Source organism: Erpetoichthys calabaricus, chromosome 5, assembly GCF_900747795.2.
Source record: "Erpetoichthys calabaricus chromosome 5, fErpCal1.3, whole genome shotgun sequence".
Lineage (NCBI taxonomy): Eukaryota > Metazoa > Chordata > Cladistia > Polypteriformes > Polypteridae > Erpetoichthys > Erpetoichthys calabaricus.
In genome coordinates this window covers 138,156,676-138,174,422 of record NC_041398.2, presented here as the reverse complement: position 1 = coordinate 138,174,422, position 17,747 = coordinate 138,156,676, and the positions used below count along the sequence as shown (strand labels likewise).

The 17,747-nt window shown below is 42.9% G+C and overlaps 1 long non-coding RNA gene across 1 annotated transcript in view; it reads left to right on the top strand.

Moving 5' to 3' along the window:
• The window catches only part of LOC114651959 (uncharacterized), a 62,049-nt gene extending 49,629 nt beyond the window's left edge, over positions 1-12,420 (top strand). Inside the window, exon 3 of the long non-coding RNA XR_003716254.2 lies at positions 12,272-12,420. This is a non-coding gene — a long non-coding RNA (uncharacterized LOC114651959). The remainder of the gene's footprint in view (positions 1-12,271) is intronic.
• The last annotated feature ends 5,327 nt before the right edge of the window (positions 12,421-17,747 follow it).

Below are 17,747 nucleotides of genomic sequence, written 5' to 3'. Positions count from 1 at the left end.
TGGTGTGTATGTGTGCGTGCCCTGTGGCGAGTTGGAGTCCTGCCCGGGATTTGTTTCCTGCCTTGCGCCCTATGTTGGCTGGAATTGGCTCCAGCAGACCCCTGTGACCCTGTAGTTATGATATATGGATGGATAAAACAAAATAAAACAAGCTTTAGCCAACACAAATAAATGATAAATCAAAACAGTAAAACCTTTCTCACATAAGTTAGAAAAAATGACAATGAAAAAATTGTTCAATGATATAAAACAAGAAATTAATAATTTTGTTTTTTCATGAACTATTTTACAGTATGCCTTCCAGCATTAAATTTTGAAACAATTATATTGTGAATACTGTAAATTTTTGAGTAAATAACAGAATGAAAAAATAAACACCTCGATATGCTTGTTGTCAGTATTAGTTGAACTGCATATTCAGTGTAAAATGCAAGTGTCTGTGGTAGTTATCAGGGTATCTGATAGAGGGAAACTATTCACAAACATTACTCATAAATTATGGTATCACACACCAGAAATTATGACATGGAGACCTTATTTCAAGATATAATTCTGCATTTAAACCTGGAAGATCACAAGGTTGCTCAGCTTCAAACCTCTAAAATAGCCAGCATGGAAAATGCAATATTGACAGACTAAAAGCTGTCTGAAATTGAAAAAAAAGAAAAAAAAAACAGCCTCTCAGTCAAATAAGACTGAAGATGTTTATTTTTGTTTGCTACAGAGTTAAAAATGCATAGTAAAAAATGACAAGAATGTTAGGCTCTGGGAAAAAGAATAGCTAATTATGGGTAGTCCATTTACATAGTATGTGGTATGGCTGTAAAAAAACAGATTTCTACCTTACCTTTTTAAGCAATTTCTTATTCCACGAGTTAAGAAGTGTTTATGATAAAATAAAGTGATGAATAGGAAAATCATGTAGATAATAGATAAAAACAGTACTTTGCAACAGAAACAAATGTTATAAGTACTTTTCTCAAGTGTACTCTAAATATGAGGCAGTGAATATTTTTAAAATTCAATAAACCAATGGTGATTGTGAGCTTTATATGTATTACACACAAAGAGTGAAAAATGAGAAAATGTGATTTATTTTTATGCCTTTTATTACTAATTAGTTTCTCCTAATTTGACATAATGAAAATCATCTGACTACATAATGTACAAATCTGAAAGTGTTCAATATTTTTGGTTATTTCACTTATCTTCTCCTAAATGTATGTGATGTTTGTTCAGATGTGGATTGCACATCACTTAAATGATCTGTTGTGGATGCTATAACTGTAGTTGGTGAGGTACCAAAGAACTTGAAATTGGAATGCATTAGACTTGCTTCCAAGTAAAAACAGTAATTTGTGTGTTTTGATGGCTTCCTTAACCTCAAAGCCTGTGATATAAAGAAATAAAAGTTCATTTTAGGCTATAAAAGTAAAACACTTCTGAGTATATTGTATTATACTGCAAGTCTCATTTGTTAAAAGCACTACCATATCTTATTGACATTTACTCAAAGTCATTGCAAGTACAGTATATACTCAGATTTGATAATACTAATAAAATATTTACAAATATGTGTGAGTGGCAATTCCATGTTGGAAATTCACTGTTTAAAAAAAAACAAAAAAACTTTGACAGTTAATTTTCAAAACAAAAATTTTGATTGTTCACATTTAACATAAAATGCCATTAAACAGTGATATGAAAGAAATCATGTATCTATTTTAAAAGGTATACCTTTATTTCTTATGGTTTTTCAGGGTGCAATGCATATTTGAAATTGTAGTCAATTTAGAAAGGAAACAATTATTAAAATTAAGTATGCTGTACCTCAATATACTTTACTGTGTACACATTAGTTTTTTCATTCCTATTGCTACATGCAAGTTCTCAATCAGCACTGAGAAGTAAAATATACTTTATTTCATATCCAGAAAATTATATTGAACACCTGATTGCACCATCAAAGAATTAGGCATGTACATAGTCTAATATTAATTTTTTTTTTGTGGTTTTGGTGAAATCTTTGATTTGAGTTGGAAGTTTGTAGTACCCCTCCTTTAACCGCCACCTTATCGTGGTGGAGGGGTTTGCATGTCCCAATGATCCTAGGAGCTCTGTTGTCCAGGGCTTTATGCCCCTGGTAGGGCCACCCAAGGCAAACTGGTCCTAGGTGAGGGATGAGACAAAGAGCGGTTAAACAAACCTCCTATGATGAATGAAAACTTTGGACGGCGTTTTCCCTTGCCCAGACGCAGGTCACCGGGGCCCCCCTTTGGAGCCAGGCCTGGCACAGCCCGAAGAGGCAATGTGGGTCCCCCTTCCCATGGGCTCACCACCTATGGGAGGGGCCAAGGAGGTTGGGTGCAGTGTGAGTTGGGTGGTGGCCGAAGGCAGGGACCTTGGCAGTCCGATCCTCGGCTACAGAAGCTGGCTCTTGGGACATGGAATGTCACCTCTCTGAAGGGGAAGGAGCCTGAGCTAGTGCGCGAGGTTGAGAGGTTCTGGCTAGATATAGTCGGACTCACCTTGACGCACAGCTTGGACTCTGGAACCAATCTCCTTGAGAGGGGCTGGACTCTCTACCACTCTGGAGTTGCCTCCGGTGAGAGGCGCCGAGCGGATGTGGGTATACTTATTGCCCTCCGACTTGAAGCCTGTTCATTGGGGTTTACCCCAGTGGACGAGAGGGTAGCCTCCCTCCGCCTTCAGGTGGGGGGACGGGTCCTAACTGTTGTTTGTGCATATGCACTGAACAGCAGTTCGGAGTACCCACTCTTTTTGGAGTCCCTGGAGGGGGTGCTAAAGGGCATACCTTCTGGGGACTCCCTCGTTCTGCTGGGAGACTTCAGTGCTCACATGGGCATGACAGTGGGACCTGGAAGGGCGTGATTGGGAGGAATGCCCCCCCCGATCTGAACCCAAGCGGTGTTTTGTTATTGGACTTCTGTGCTCATCACGGATTGTCCATAACGAACACCATGTTCAAGCATAGGGGTGTTCATATGTGCACTTGGCACCAGGACACCCTAGGCCTCAGTTCGATGATCGACTTTGTGGTCGTGTCATTGGACTTGCGGCCACATGTCTTGGACACTCGGGTGAAGAGAGGGGCGGAGCTGTCAACTGATCACCACCTGGTGGTGAGTTGGCTTCGATGGTGGGGGAGGATGCCAGTCAGGCCTGGTAGGCCCAAATGTGTTGTGAGGGTCTGCTGGGAACGTCTGGCAGAGCCCCCTGTCAGAAGTAGCATCAACTCCCACCTCCGGCAGAACTTCGACCACGTCCCGAGGGAGGTGGGGGACATTGAGTCCGAATGGGCCATGTTCCATGCCTCTATTGTTGAGGCAGCTGACCGGAGCTGTGGCCGTAAGGTGGTCGGTGCCTGTTGTGGCGGCAATACCTGAACCTGTTGGTGGACACCGGCAGTGAGGGATGCCGTCAAGCTGAAGAAGGAGTCCTACCGGTCCCTTTTGTCCTGTGGGACTCTGGAGGCAGCTAATAGGTACCGGCAGGCCAAGTGGAATGCGGCTTTGGTGGTTGCTGAGGCAAAAACTCGGGCATGGGAGGAGTTTGGGGAGGCCATGGAGAACGACTTTCGGACAGCTTCGAGGAGATTCTGGTCCACCATCCGGCGTCTCAGGAAGGGGAAGCAGTGCAGTGTCAACACCGTATATGGTGGGGATGGTGCGCTGCTGACCTCGACTCGGGACGTTGTGGGTCGGTGGGGGGAGTACTTCGAAGACTTCCTCAATCCTACTAACATGCCTTCCAATGAGGAAACAGAGCCTAGGGACTCAGAGGGGCTCCCCCATCTCTGGGACTGAGGTCACCGAGGTGGTCAAAAAACTCCTTGGTGGCAGGGCCCCGGGGGGTGGATGAGATACGTCCGGAGTTCCTCAAGGCTCTGGATGTTGTAGGACTGTCTTGGTTGACACGCCTCTGCAACATCGCATGGACATCAGGGACAGTGCCTCTGGATTGGCAGGCCGGGGTGGTGGTCCCCCTCTTTAAGAAAGGGGACCAGAGGGTCTGTTCCAACTACAGAGGGATCACACTCCTCAGCCTCCCTGGAAAAGTCTATTCAGGGGTCCTGGAGAGGAGGGTTTGTCAGATAGTCGAGCCTCGGATTCAGGAGGAACAGTGTGGTTTTCGTCCTGGTCGCGGAACAGTGGACCAGCTCTACACCCTTAGCAGGGTCCTGGAGGGTGCATGGGAGTTTGCCCAACCAGTCTACATGTGTTTTGTGGTCTTGGAAAAGGCATTCGACCGTGTCCCTCGGGGAATCCTGTGGTGGGTACTCCGAGAGTATGGGGTACCAGACTCCCTGATAAGGGCTGTTCGGTCCCTGTACGATCGGTGCCAGAGCTTGGTCCGCATTGCCGGCAGTAAGTCAAACCCGTTTCCTGTGAGAGTTGGACTCCGCCAGGACTGCCCTTTGTCACCGATTCTGTTCATAACTTTTATGGACAGAATTTCTAGGCGCAGTTGAGGGGGTCCGGTTTGGTGGACTCAGGATTGGGTCACTGCTTTTTGCAGATGATGTTGTCCTGTTTGCTTAATCAGGCCGTGATCTTCAGCTGTCTCTGGATCGGTTCGCAGCTGAGTGTGAAGCGGCTGGGATGGGAATCAGCACCTCCAAATCAGAGACCATGGTCCTCAGCCGGAAAAGGGTGGAGTGTCCTCTCAGGGATGGTAGCGAGATCCTGCCCCAAGTGGAGGAGTTCAGGTATCTCGGGGTCTTGTTCACGAGTGAGGGAAGAATGGAGCGTGAGATCGACAGGCGGATCGGTGCGGCATCCGCAGTAATGCGGGCTCTGCATCGGTCTGTCGTGGTGAAAAAGGAGCTGAGCTGCAAGGTGAAGCTCTCAATTTACCAGTCGATCTATGTTCCTACCCTCACCTATGGTCATGAGCTATGGGTAGTGACCGAAAGAACGAGATTGCGAATACAAGCGGCTGAAATGAGTTTCCTCCGCAGGGTGTCTGGGCTTTCCCTTAAAGATAGGGTGAGAAGCTCAGTCATCCGGGAGGGGCTCAGAGTAGAGCCGCTGCTCCTCCGCATCGAGAGGAGTCAGATGAGGTGGCTCGGGCATCTGATCAGGATGCCTCCTGGACGCCTCCCTGGTGAGGTGTTCTGGGCACATCCAACCGGGAGGAGTCCCCGGGGAAGACCCAGGACACGCTGGAGGGACTATGTCTCTTGGCTGGCCTGGGAACGCCTTGAGATTCTCCCGGAAGAGCTAGAAGAAGTGTCCGGGGAGAGGGAAGTCTGGGCATCTCTGCTCAAGCTGCTGCCCCCGCGACCCAACCTCAGATAAGTGAAAGAGGATGGATGGATGGATGGATGGATAGAGTTTGTAGTAAAAGGCATATGTCTAAGTAGTACATATTTTGTGCTTGTCTATAAAACAGAATAATAGGAGCTTTCTGAAACTTAGTTAATCACTCTAATGATACCTATTTGCTGCATTTATACTGTTTAAAAGGTTTTGTAGACATACAGTATGTGGTTAATATGACAGCCTTAAAGGATAAATTAGGTATTTTATAAGTCAAAGTTATTTTTTCACAATGTTGTTATATATTAATTTGCAGCATAAAATTGTGTTCTGAAGTGAAGTGTTTTGTTTTTTTTATAAATTTGAAAAATACATTGTATATATATGAAGCTTGAAGTGTAACTAATGGATAACCAAGTCCACAGGTGAATGCAATAGCCTTCAAACATATCAACTTGAAGCAACAAAGATTTAAATTCAAGAAACTATGCCTTTTGAATTTATGAGACATAACGAAAGGAAACTAGAAATAATTATTTTATCACAAACTCTTGGAACTAATTTTCTTGAAGTAAGAATACATTTCACTTGTCTGCTCATAGCCTCCATTCAGGGTGGAGTTATGAGAACCCGACAAGCTCCTACCAGTAAGCTTTAAAGCTTTATTCTGCATATTATCCCACTTTTATCTTTGTAATTCTGTTTTTTTCAACAGTTATATTCTACCATCACTTGTAATAACAGACAGATGCATGCTAATATCACATCATTATTTTTGCTTATTACATTCTGTGTTATTTAACATATCTTACAGAGCAAGATTCACACTGATTGGCAAACATACTGAAACAGTACAAAGAACAATAAATCTGTAAATACACAAGGAAAACATGCAATACTCATGCTGACTCTGGTACTGTGAGGTAGGAATGACAGCTCTGTGTTACATGCAGAAACCAAAATAAATAGAGCTCTGCAAGCAGCAGCAGCAATAGTGCTGGCAGCTATGGGAAGAGGGTGCAGGCCTCAGAGGCAGTACTTGCTGAGCATGCAAACTATCACCTTGTTTGGAGGCTCCCTTAGCCATACCTCTCAAGAAAAAATACTAGTACAGTTTGCATGTTTGGTAGAAAAGTGCCAATTGAGGTTGTGCTCCTGATGTGTAACCACCAACAAAGAGCAGGGAGAAAGAATTGCATTTGGGTTGCCTCTGAATCTGGTGGAGTCAGGGGAAGTGCCTGTCAGCACAAGGTGGAAGTGGCAGCTGAAATAAAGAAATAAGATTCTGTATACTGAAAGAATATAAGCGAGCGTAAGTGTGCCTTTTTCAGTTATTATTGCCTATTATCTACTGACATAGACAGCAATTCACATCAGGGCATCAACATTCAGTGTCAACAGCAGACTGTCCGAGGTGAATCCATGCCTTGGCCATGAAAGATGCTGCAAAAAAAGATGAACGATAGAGCCAAATGCACAGTGTCCTCTTAAATTTTTTTTAATTTGACAAGTGTTTGTACAATACACTGTTTTGTAATATGTGTGCAATCTCAAGATGCAAATCAATATTATATAACACTTTTGGCTTGAAAAACAGATGTATTTGGTATGTTTTAAGGATATCTCATTCCCATGTACCCATTAGCCCCTTTGTAAGCTGCAAAAACAGACAAGGGATTTTTTTTAATTAAAAAAACACTTCACTTTAGAACAAAAATAATATATAAAATGATTGTGAAGAAATAACTTTGACTTGAAAAATATCAAACTTATCCTTTAATGCACCTCTCATTTATTCTACCCATTACAGTCACACTGAAATAATCATACAAGCTGTACTCTCTCAAAACTATTATTCATAAATTTAATTTGCAATCTGTAGTATGACTGAGTTTGAAAATAGATAGATTACTGTTCTAGTTGTTATTTTTTCTTCTTTTATTTTAAATTTAAGTATGGATTTTGCCCTGAGGAGTTTTACCTGTTGGCTAATGATGAGCTAACTACTATGTGAAGTGCTGAAGTGTTCCTACAAAAGAGCCACTCTCTTCGTTAAGTGCTCTTATGCTCTCAAATAAGGTCCCACTTTCTTCTCCAAGTAAGCAGATTATTTCCCCAGTGAAACAGGAGCTCTCTACCACTTTGACTTTTTTTTAATGAAAACCCTTATATTTAATGAAATGTTTTTATTTTCAAAAATAAGTAAGTTGGCAATATGATAACCACTGTCTGCTAATGCAGAAAAAGTTTCCCATTATATGAATTGGTTCTATAACACAATATAAACTATTATATGGATAACTTAGCATTATTTATATAGGCTGGTATAAATGTACAATATATGTCATGCAGACATATCAACTTAGAAGTACACAGCTGAGTCAGAGTGGCTCATAGAATACTAAACATAAGTAAAGAATACAAGACAAAACTGCAAATGCATACATTGAAATAAGGCTGAGGTATACTTATTGCTACTGAAGATTGTGGAATGGAATTTAAAATCTATTGCTAGCTTCTGTATGAAAATCTGCATGTTCTCTGTGTGGCTAGGTATTTTTATAACAGATAAAATAAGCGTGCTTATTTAGAGTAAAGGTTGCTAGCATGGAATGCAGCTCTTGGCTACTCCCCGGCTTGTCTCAGCAGTGTCTGTTTATCGTCCAATTAAGATGCCAAACGTATGGCAAGTTTTCTGATAAGCTTAATTAAAAAAATAGAAAAGATTAGAATTTCTGCTTTCTGTTGAAATCAACAAATTGTGTAAGAATGTTCTGTGACCTTTGGATGAAACTGAGCTTATTTTTTTTTACTGTTTCTTTGAAGATCTGTATTATAAAAATACCGCTCACGCCCCTTTTTGGGTCTTTTCAAGCTGACAGGCTTTGTAACAGACCTCTGCTTTCCAAGAAGAAAAAGAAATAAAAAGATTTCTGTTTGTTCAAAAAGTGTTTGCCTGCTGTTGTCTCAACACTTCGTCCACAGTTTTCTGGCGCCCAGACGTGGGGCAGAGACGGGCAGGTGACTCCTCGAGCGGAATCGTCCAGAGGACCGGTAAGAGGACCGATTCTAGCCAGATCGGGAGGACCAGCTCCGGCAAAACTTAGGACTGGCCTGCCTCGGGCGTATCCTGCGTGAGAAGTCCCTGGCCTCCTCTGACCGAATACGAGGGTCGAACCAACTGGGATTTCCCTAGCGGGTCACAAACTTCTTGGTGAGTAGACCGAGGGAGTCCGACTGAGTGAATGAAGTAGCTCAGGGATTTGACCGGTTTACGGGAAGTTAAGAAAAATAAAGTTAAGGAGAATAAATACTGTATCACCAACGTAGTGGATGGTAAAACTGGAAAATAGAGAATAATACTTGGGTCACTCGGAGGACAATGTAAGATACTACAAGTACATTAGTAAGTTACTCCCTGTGAAGTGGAATAGAAAGGGGTGAGTGGCACACTCCTATTAAATAGGGGAATGGGAGTAAGAAAAGAATAGTATATGAATTGAGTGTCTGGGAAAAACACTGAGTGGGTGGACGAGTTTTCTGTTCCTAACGTCTGGTCATAATCCTGCTTCTACGGGTTGCTCTGTGGTGGAGACATACAGAAGCAGTTTGACACATAGGCGGCGTCTGATGAAGGAATTGGTGTTGAGTGCACCTTGTATTCCGGACTCAATGCTGAATATTGTTGTACGATTTTGCTAAACAACAGACACGAAACCACTTGAGTACTAATCCGGGAGTGGGACAGGACTGGGAGCAGAACGCCGCGGGGGCTGAATTGTTCTACTGTGGTCCAGTGCCATTCATTATGGGAAAGCAAAATAGTAAACCGGTCAAAGAGACTCCCTTGGGAAATCAAAAGTCTCTGTTAGAAGGATTATTTTTGGAAAGTGTCTCGGACACAAGCTTTCAATCGGGTCCGAAAGGGGGCTCACCTAGAAAATTAATAGAAAAGAAAACCGTATTAGACTTTAAGAAAGCATGTAAAAAAAATGAAATAGACACAGCGGTGGCAGATGGCCGTTAGACGGGACTGGAGACATATCAGAAATACAAGAATAAGGAAAATAGTATGTAGGAATGTACGAGGATGTTGTAACAAAGGTCCGTATCGAATGGACATGTTTGATAGATGGGAATTGGTGATAAAGGATAGGACCTTGGAAGCGGCGCAGAGGCGTAACGAGCTGCTGGCTGCTGAGGTCAAAACGCGAAAAGAAAAGGAAGAATTATTGCTAGCATTGCAGAAAATGAAGGTAGAGACAGAGCCCAAGCCTGAAAGTAAAAGAAAGAAGACCGAAAAGAAAGACCCCCTATACCCTGTAATCTGTCCACCCCCTCCTTACCAAACTCCCCCGGCCAGTGGGAGCCTTTGAAAGGAGCCCTGGCAGAAAAATATAAAAAGGGCACAGACTGGTCACTAATTTCAGCCGCTAAGCAGAAAAAAGACGAGACAGTGGATGAATGGGCTCACCAGTTACAAGATCTAATGGCTAATCACTCTGGGCTAGACAATGCAAACGATAGAACTCGTGCTGCAGTTCCTCCTTTTGTCTCGGGACTGAGAAGTGACATTCAAAGCAAAGTTTGCACGTCCTGCATAGGCTGAGAGAGCGCTACGTTCGAGGAAGTCAAGCGTCATGCAGAGCATGCTGAGAGACAGACTAAATTAAAAGAGTCAGACACACAGACCAAACTTTTGGCTGCACAAATAAATTACTATACTGGAAGAACTGACCCGGCTAGGGGGAGAGGATGCAGAAATTTCTTTGGAGGTCGAGGGCGTGGAAGAGGACGCTGGTTCCAATTATCAAACCCTAATAATCCTTTCGCTCAGATGCCTAACCCTTCGAAGCAGATGCCAGCGTCATATGCCTGTTATGGCTGCGGTGAACTTGGACATTTCAGACGCAACTGCCCACACAAGCGCCCTCCGCCACCCCCTCTCCCTGAGCCTAATGACATTCCTTGGTCCTAGGAATTAGCAGGGACCCCCAGCCACTTTTTACAGTTTCATTTGCTTACTCGTCATGCTGATATTGATCCTTTATTGACTTTAATAGTAAACGGCAAAGAAACTGTCTTTCTTGTGGACACAGGAGCCACGCGCTCCACCTTGTCGCTGTTGGAGGTCCCTGCCTCGAAAGATACAGTACAGTTGCTTACTGCCTCGGGAGAGCCTCATACTTTGCTGATCTCAAAACCTCTGCAAGTGCAGCTCAGCACTGACAGCTCATCATTGACTCATCGCTTTCTGTTAAATCATTTGTGCCCTGTGAATCTGCTGGGAAGGGATCTTATGACTAAATTGTCAGTCTCAATTTCTTTAACTGAACAAGGATTTTACTGCTCCATTCCTAAGCTCCTATGCCAAACTACACACCCCAAGCCCTCTTTTGCTGCATGGACCCTTGACATCTCCCCGCACACCCTCCTCTTGAAAGCCCTTCATTCTATTTCCCCACTTACAAGTCCCGGACACCCTGCATTGTACTGCCCAATATTTCCCCGCTGAAGTAGACACTCCTTGGTTAGAATCTTTTCTTTCCTCCGGCACATGCCCTAAAACTTTGCACATTCCATGTATTTTTGTCTCATCTACTAAAGCTGCTGCTTCAGTTCACCTCACATGTTCACAAAGTATTTTCTATCTAGGTGGTTCAGTGCCCCATGTCTCTCTAGCTAAATCTAACACCGTTCGCTGGATGGAAAATTGGGGACTGGGTCGAAAAATGTCTAAATAGAACTGATTGGCTGTACATTGCGCCAGGTATTCTTGACACCTCAGACCATCTAATTACTAAAGTATTAATTCAGATTGATCTTCCAGTTGTTCGTTCCCTGTGTCACCCATCTCTCTCTTTATGCTCATTGCAAACTGATAGCTTTCCATGGCTCTCTTCGATTCCTGATACACTGTGGTCTCAAGGGAAAAATGATTTTAGCAGAATAGCAAATTGTGAACCTCTAGTAATCTTTCCAAAATCCTCCTTCCGTCCTCACCGTGCACAATATCCACTCTCTCCCGAGGCTGAACTCGGAATTGCTGCTGTACATAAAGATCTCGTTGAAAGGGGGGCTATAATTCCTATTAAATATTCTCCTGTAAGCTCTCCTATCTTGCCAGTAAAGAAAGCTGATGGCTCTTGGCGCTTTGTCCAAGACCTAAGACAAGTCAATTCTGCTATCTTTCCTAGAGCACCAATCGTGCCTAATCCTTCCACTATTCTGTCTACAATCCCTCCATCTGCACGTTATTTCTCAGTTATTGACTTGGCAAATGCTTTCTTTTCTATTCCTGTACATCCTGAGTCTCAGTTTTGGTTTGCTTTTACTTTTCAAAACCGCCGTTGGACATGGACCGTTATGCCACAAGGTTATACAGAGGCTCCTTGTGTATAACATTAGTAGGTCTATATTAAATGGCAATGGACTTTGACCTCATTCTTTTTGTTGGTCATATTTTTCTTTCTTTCAGCCTTTCTTTTGTTGATGTTTACTTGCTGAGCTGACCGTTCTTCGTGGGCTGCCGCCGTGTATTGTGTGTCTTTAATTTTCTGTGACAGTAATACTGTTTTGTACATCCGCTGGCTTGTACGTCCGTAATATACCTTTAATTTTCTCTGGCAGTAATACAGGCGTGCGCATCAGTAATATGCCTTTAATCTCCTGTAATACTGGCTTGTATGTGGCTGTAATATGAGTCACTGTATTGTGTACCTTTAATTTCCTCTCGCAGTAATACTGGTTTGTATTTCCGTAAAACGCCTGTAACTTTCTCTGACAGTAATATTGCGCATCGCACCGTGCCCTGCGCATGCGCACTTCACCAGAAGACACACACACACGGACACCTGGACGCACACAGGGATTTTATTAAAGAGGATAATTTCTTAGCTTATTAACTCCTTACCATGGCACAAGAGCTTAGAGCACAGAGGTAATCCAAGAAATCTTGATGCTCAGAGTACGTTCTTCTGTTTTTCCAGGTAGAGGTGAGAAACCAAACAGAGAAGAACATACCCAAGAAGGACATCGGAAGACAAGGACTATCCAGTGAAGGCAACAGAGAAGCCCTTCCATCAATTCACTTCTGGAAACATGACCCAAGGTCCAACAATAAAATGGGTGACCATCCACAGACAGGAATGGGACTCTAGCATGTTGTGGATATAGCCTCTGAAAAAAATTCCTTAAAAAGATGTATATGCATCATTAATGAGCTGTAAAAGAAAGGAGTCCAGAAAGACTCTTTACGAGCTCAGGCTCTGGTAAAGAACCAACCAACTAATAAACTGGACATACAACTGATGGCCCCCTGAGGCAGCCACTTATTTATCTTTTTTTTGGTAATGTTTAGATTATTTCTAAATTTAATGTCAAAACTTTGCGGAGCTTAGTGTGGTCATCTTTTTTCTCTTTAGAAGCAGAGATGGAACTGCTATTTGTGATGTGTGCCACATTTCTCAGAAGGGCTGGCTTGTAAGAAGGAGAGATTTGCACTTGCAAATTGTGTGCTACTTCCTGAACATTTTAACAGTGTTTTAAGTTACTTTAGTTTTTCTACAACTTGGAGCTTGTGCGAGAATCAACATATTAGATGCTATACCACATTTAAATACTTATTTTACTGGAATTGTATTGTTTTCAATGAAACAGTGTTTTGATTTATGATTTTTTTGACAACAAACAGAAAGAAGTAGATACAAATAGCAAGCATTCAACCCAGTCAATTTGCCGCCATTACAAAAAATAGGCCTTGCCTATTTCGCCATAGCAATAGAATTTTTGTGAGCCTTGATGAAGGATTGTGTCCTGAAACTCATTGGCCTATTTTTTTCAATAAGCTCTCTGAATTTTTTTTTTGGATGTCACTAAAGAACCTAGACCACTATCCTGAATATTCACATTTTCAAGGGTTTATTGGATCATACAAGAGCTGTTGCAAAATTCTACTATTTAATTTTATTGTTTGCCCATTCTGTGCTTAGCTCACAGGCTGGTTTGTGATAATCATAAAGGTTAAAACAAAGCCTTAAGAGATATACTGTATATTGTGGAAAGCATACCCCCAGACACAGACAGACAGACACCAGAATGTCCAAAACACAATCCTTATTTCTGTACAGCACCACAATGCCTTCCTCCAACAACTCTCTTCATTTCTTCCTTTCTCTCTTTCTCTCTCTTCTTCTGACCTCCACTCCCCTCCTCACAAGCTCCGTCTCCTTCCTCCCAACTCCGGCTCCTCTACTGGAGGGAGGCGGCCCCTTTTATACTGACCCGGATGAGCTCCATGTGGTCCCCCTGACGACACTTCCTGGTGTGGCGGAAGTGTCAAGAGAGCACCTGGAAGCACTCTGGGTGCCCCTGGGATTTCTTCCGGCAGCACTTCCTGGTGTGGCGGAAGTGCTGCCATCCAGGGTTTCATAACCGCCTTGGCGCCCTCTGGTGGTGGCCACGACCTCCTGTAGGAATGAGCGTCCCAGCTCTTTTCCAGTGGCCCACAAGCAGACCCAGGCGGCTGCCCTCTCGTAGCCCAGGGGAGGTATCGTCTCTCTCGGGGACCGTCCAGGCGTCCCGGCTGGGTAGGATCCCCAGCCATCTGTGACAATATAAATGTAATGAATTATTATATATACAGCTGGAGATCCACAAAGGGAGAAAAATGAATCACGTATCATAAAGTAGTTTTTATTCCTGAGCTTTCAGCCCATCAGCTTCATCAGAGGATAATGCTTAGACTTACAAGAATTAAAGGCAATATATTGCAAAAATTATGTAGTGGGGGGGGGCGGCAAGATGGGGGGGCTAAGTCAGTGTGAACGGGGAGGGGGTTATTGGTTGTAAAGATTTTATTTATTATGAACATGTTCTTCTTAAGTTTGCATATGCTGGATTTATGTACAAATGTCTATTGATGGCGTTCTCATTTGATAGCCAAGATTCGGCTAGCTCTCTGGCACTTTTAGTACTGGCCTTAAATCTTACTTGTACATTGTCCCAGTTAAATGTATGTCCTGTTGATTTAGTAAGCGTTTACAGTGCATTCAGAAAGTATTCACAGCGCATCACTTTTTCCACATTTTGTTATGTTACAGCCTTATTCCAAAATGGATTAAATTCATTTTTTTCCTCAGAAATCTACACACAACACCCCATAATGACAACGTGAAAAAAATTTACTTGAGATTTTTGCAAATTTATTAAAAATAAAAAAATTGAGACACCACATGTACATAAGTATTCACAGCCTTTGCCATGAAGCTCAAAATTGAGCTCAGGTGCATCCTGTTTCCCCTGATCATCCTTGAGATGTTTCTGCAGCTTAATTGGAGTCCATCTGTGGTAAATTCAGTTGGTTGGACATGATTTGGAAAGGCACACACCTGTCTATATATGGTCCCACAGTTGACAGTTCATGTCAGAGCACAAACCAAGCATGAAGTCAAAGGATTTGTCTGTAGACCTCTGAGTCAGGATTGTCTCGAGGCACAAATCTGGGGAAGGTTACAGAAAAATTTCTGCTGCTTTGAAGGTCCCAATGAGCACAGTAGCCTCTATCATCCGTAAGTGGAAGAAGTTCGAAACCACCAGGACTCTGGCTGGCCATCTAAACTGAGCGATCGGGGGAGAGGGGCCTTAGTCAGGGAGGTGAGCAAGAACCCGATGGTCACTCTGTCAGAGCTCCAGAAGTCCTCTGTGGAGAGAGGAGAACCTTCCAGAAGGACAACCATCTCTACAGCAATCCACCAATCAGGCCTGTATGGTAGGGTGGCCAGATGGAAGCCACTCCTTAGTAAAAAGCACATGGCAGCCCACCTGGAGTTTGCCAAAAGGCACCTGAAGGACTCTCAGATGATGAGAAAGAAAATTCTCTGGTCTGATGAGACAAAGATTGAACTCTTTGGCATGAATGCCAGGCGTCACGTTTGGCGGAAACCTGGCACCATCCTTACAGTGAAGCATGGTGGTGGCAGCATCATGCTGTGGGGATGTTTTTCAGTGGCAGGAACTGGGAGACTAGTCAGGATAAAGGGAAAGATGACTGCAGCAATGTACAGAGACATCCTGGATGAAAACCTGTTCCAGAGCGCTCTTGACCTCAGACTGGGGCGATGGGTTCATCTTTCAGCAGGACAACGACCCTATGCACACAGCCAATATATCAAAGGAGTGGCTTCAGGGCAACTCTGTGAATGTCCTTGAGTGGCCCAGCCAGAGCCCAGACTTGAATCCGATTGAACATCTCTGGAGAGATCTTAAAATGGCTGTGCACCGACGCTTCCCATCCAACTTGATGGAGCTTGAGAGGTGCTGCGAAGAGGAATGGGCAAAACTGGCCAAGGATAGGTGTGCCAAGCTTGTGGCATCATATTCAACAAGACTTGAGGCTGTAATTACTGCCAAAGGTGCATCGACAAAGTATTGAGCAAAGGCTGTGAATACTTAAGTACATGTGATTTCTCTGTTTTTTTATTTTTAATAAATTTGCAAAAACCTCAAGTAAACTTTTTTCATGTTGTCATTATGGGGTGTTGTGTGCAGAATTCTGAGGAAAAAAATGAATTTAATCCATTTTGGAATAAGGCTGTAACATAACAAAATGTGGAAAATGTGATGCGCTGTGAATACTTTCCGGATGCACTGTAGATCAGTGATCGTGAGTCCTTTGTTCTGACGGCGTTGCGATGTTCATGTATTCGTGTTGCGATTCTTTTTGATGTTTGTCCTATGTATACCGCTGGGCAAGAACTGCATGGAATGCTATAAACTGCGTTTCATGTTTCTGCTGTCGATTACTTGTTTTTAGCGTTAAAGAAGACTGTGCACAGATTGTTCGTGGGTTTGTGTGCTATTCTGATGCCTGACTTGGCCAGGATGTGTGCTGCACCTTCAGACACCTTGTGGTGATAAGGAAGTGAGTACCAGGTGGGGTGGGGGTTCTGGTTCAAGTCTATTGTTTGCTGAGTTTTTTGGAGTCTTCTGTGTAAGCTTCGATTAATGAATGTTTTAGAGTATCCGTTTGAAGTGAAGTGATACTTGTAAAGGTTAGCTTTGTTTTTTTTTTTTTATTTAGTTTTATTCTCTCAGTTGCATTCATGATCCTACCCACCCTCCCCATCTGACACTGCTGTTTTCACATAAAGACGCGCTATAGCTCTGCAGTCTACTTGTGACTTTATGTTGTAGGAAATAAGTAAATAAACCAAGGTAAATAAGTAAATAACATTCGATCTGGCTCTTACATACAAAGTACAGCGATGGCAGCTTCCACCTGCAGCTATAGACTCTTTAGTTCGCAAGCGAGTCTCCATGCTGGTGTTTACATCTGGACGGTATATGTGCCCTAAAAAGAAGGCTGACTGCATTCTCATAACAATGCTTACGAACTGAAGTGTCTGCGTGCACTTTTCATGGCATTACACGTGTATTTTTTGAGCATGCCCGTGTCGCCCAAACACGCTGAATTTACGCTGCCACTGTCAGATCAGGAGATGGGGGTGTTAGAGCGTGATCATGATTGAGAGAATAAAACTGGAAAAAGCTAACTTTTACAAGTGCCATAAATTTATACCTAATGTCCCATATATTTGTCTCTTTCTTTTTTTTCTCTGTGCTGCGTCTATATCGTGCACCAGAAGGCGTAAGCTTATTCAGTGCAGAAGGAGCACTATATAAAACTGACAAAAAAAAATAAAGTGACAGTGAGATACGAAGAAGGCAGATTCACCAGCGTTTGTGTGTCAGCTTTTATCCCTCCAGATCAGAGAATGTCCAGTTCCATTGGTCTATAGTTACTCCCAGTTTCAAATAAAAACTAACAGCGTCAGCTCCCCTTAGTATGTATCGTGATCATGACTGAGAGAATAAAAGTGAAAAAAAGGTAACTTTCACAAGTCCTACAAATGCACACCGTCTGTTACAGACGCAAACAAAATGTATGTGGGTACTGTATAATATTAACAACTAGCAAAATACCCGCGCTTCGCAGCGGCGAAGTACTGCCTTAAAATTTTTTTAATAAGAAAAGTAAACCTTTTTAAACCGAGGGAAAATATACAAATAATTATTTGTTAAGGATCTCTGTATACCACATTGTCAGTTTGGCCCTCTGGTTGTAATATGACCAAGCTGTGCGCTGAGCTCACTCTTGAGCATGCAACGTACAGTTGGCCATGTGAAAAGCAATCTTGCCTCAAATCAATGCCAACCTTTTGTAGGGTCTGTCCCTGAGACTTATTAATTGTCATTGTGAAGCAGAGCCTTACTGGAAATTGGAGGCGTTTTAATTGAAATGGGTTTCATCGATAACTTCGCGTCCAGCTTTCGAGAGTTTAAACATTCATAAACATCAAAGTGTCCACTACTCAAATCGTCACCTGTGAATCTAAGATGTTTAAGAGGCATTGGCGGTTGTCCAAAGGTGTAAAATATTTGGCCATTTCGATACACTTGAAAGCG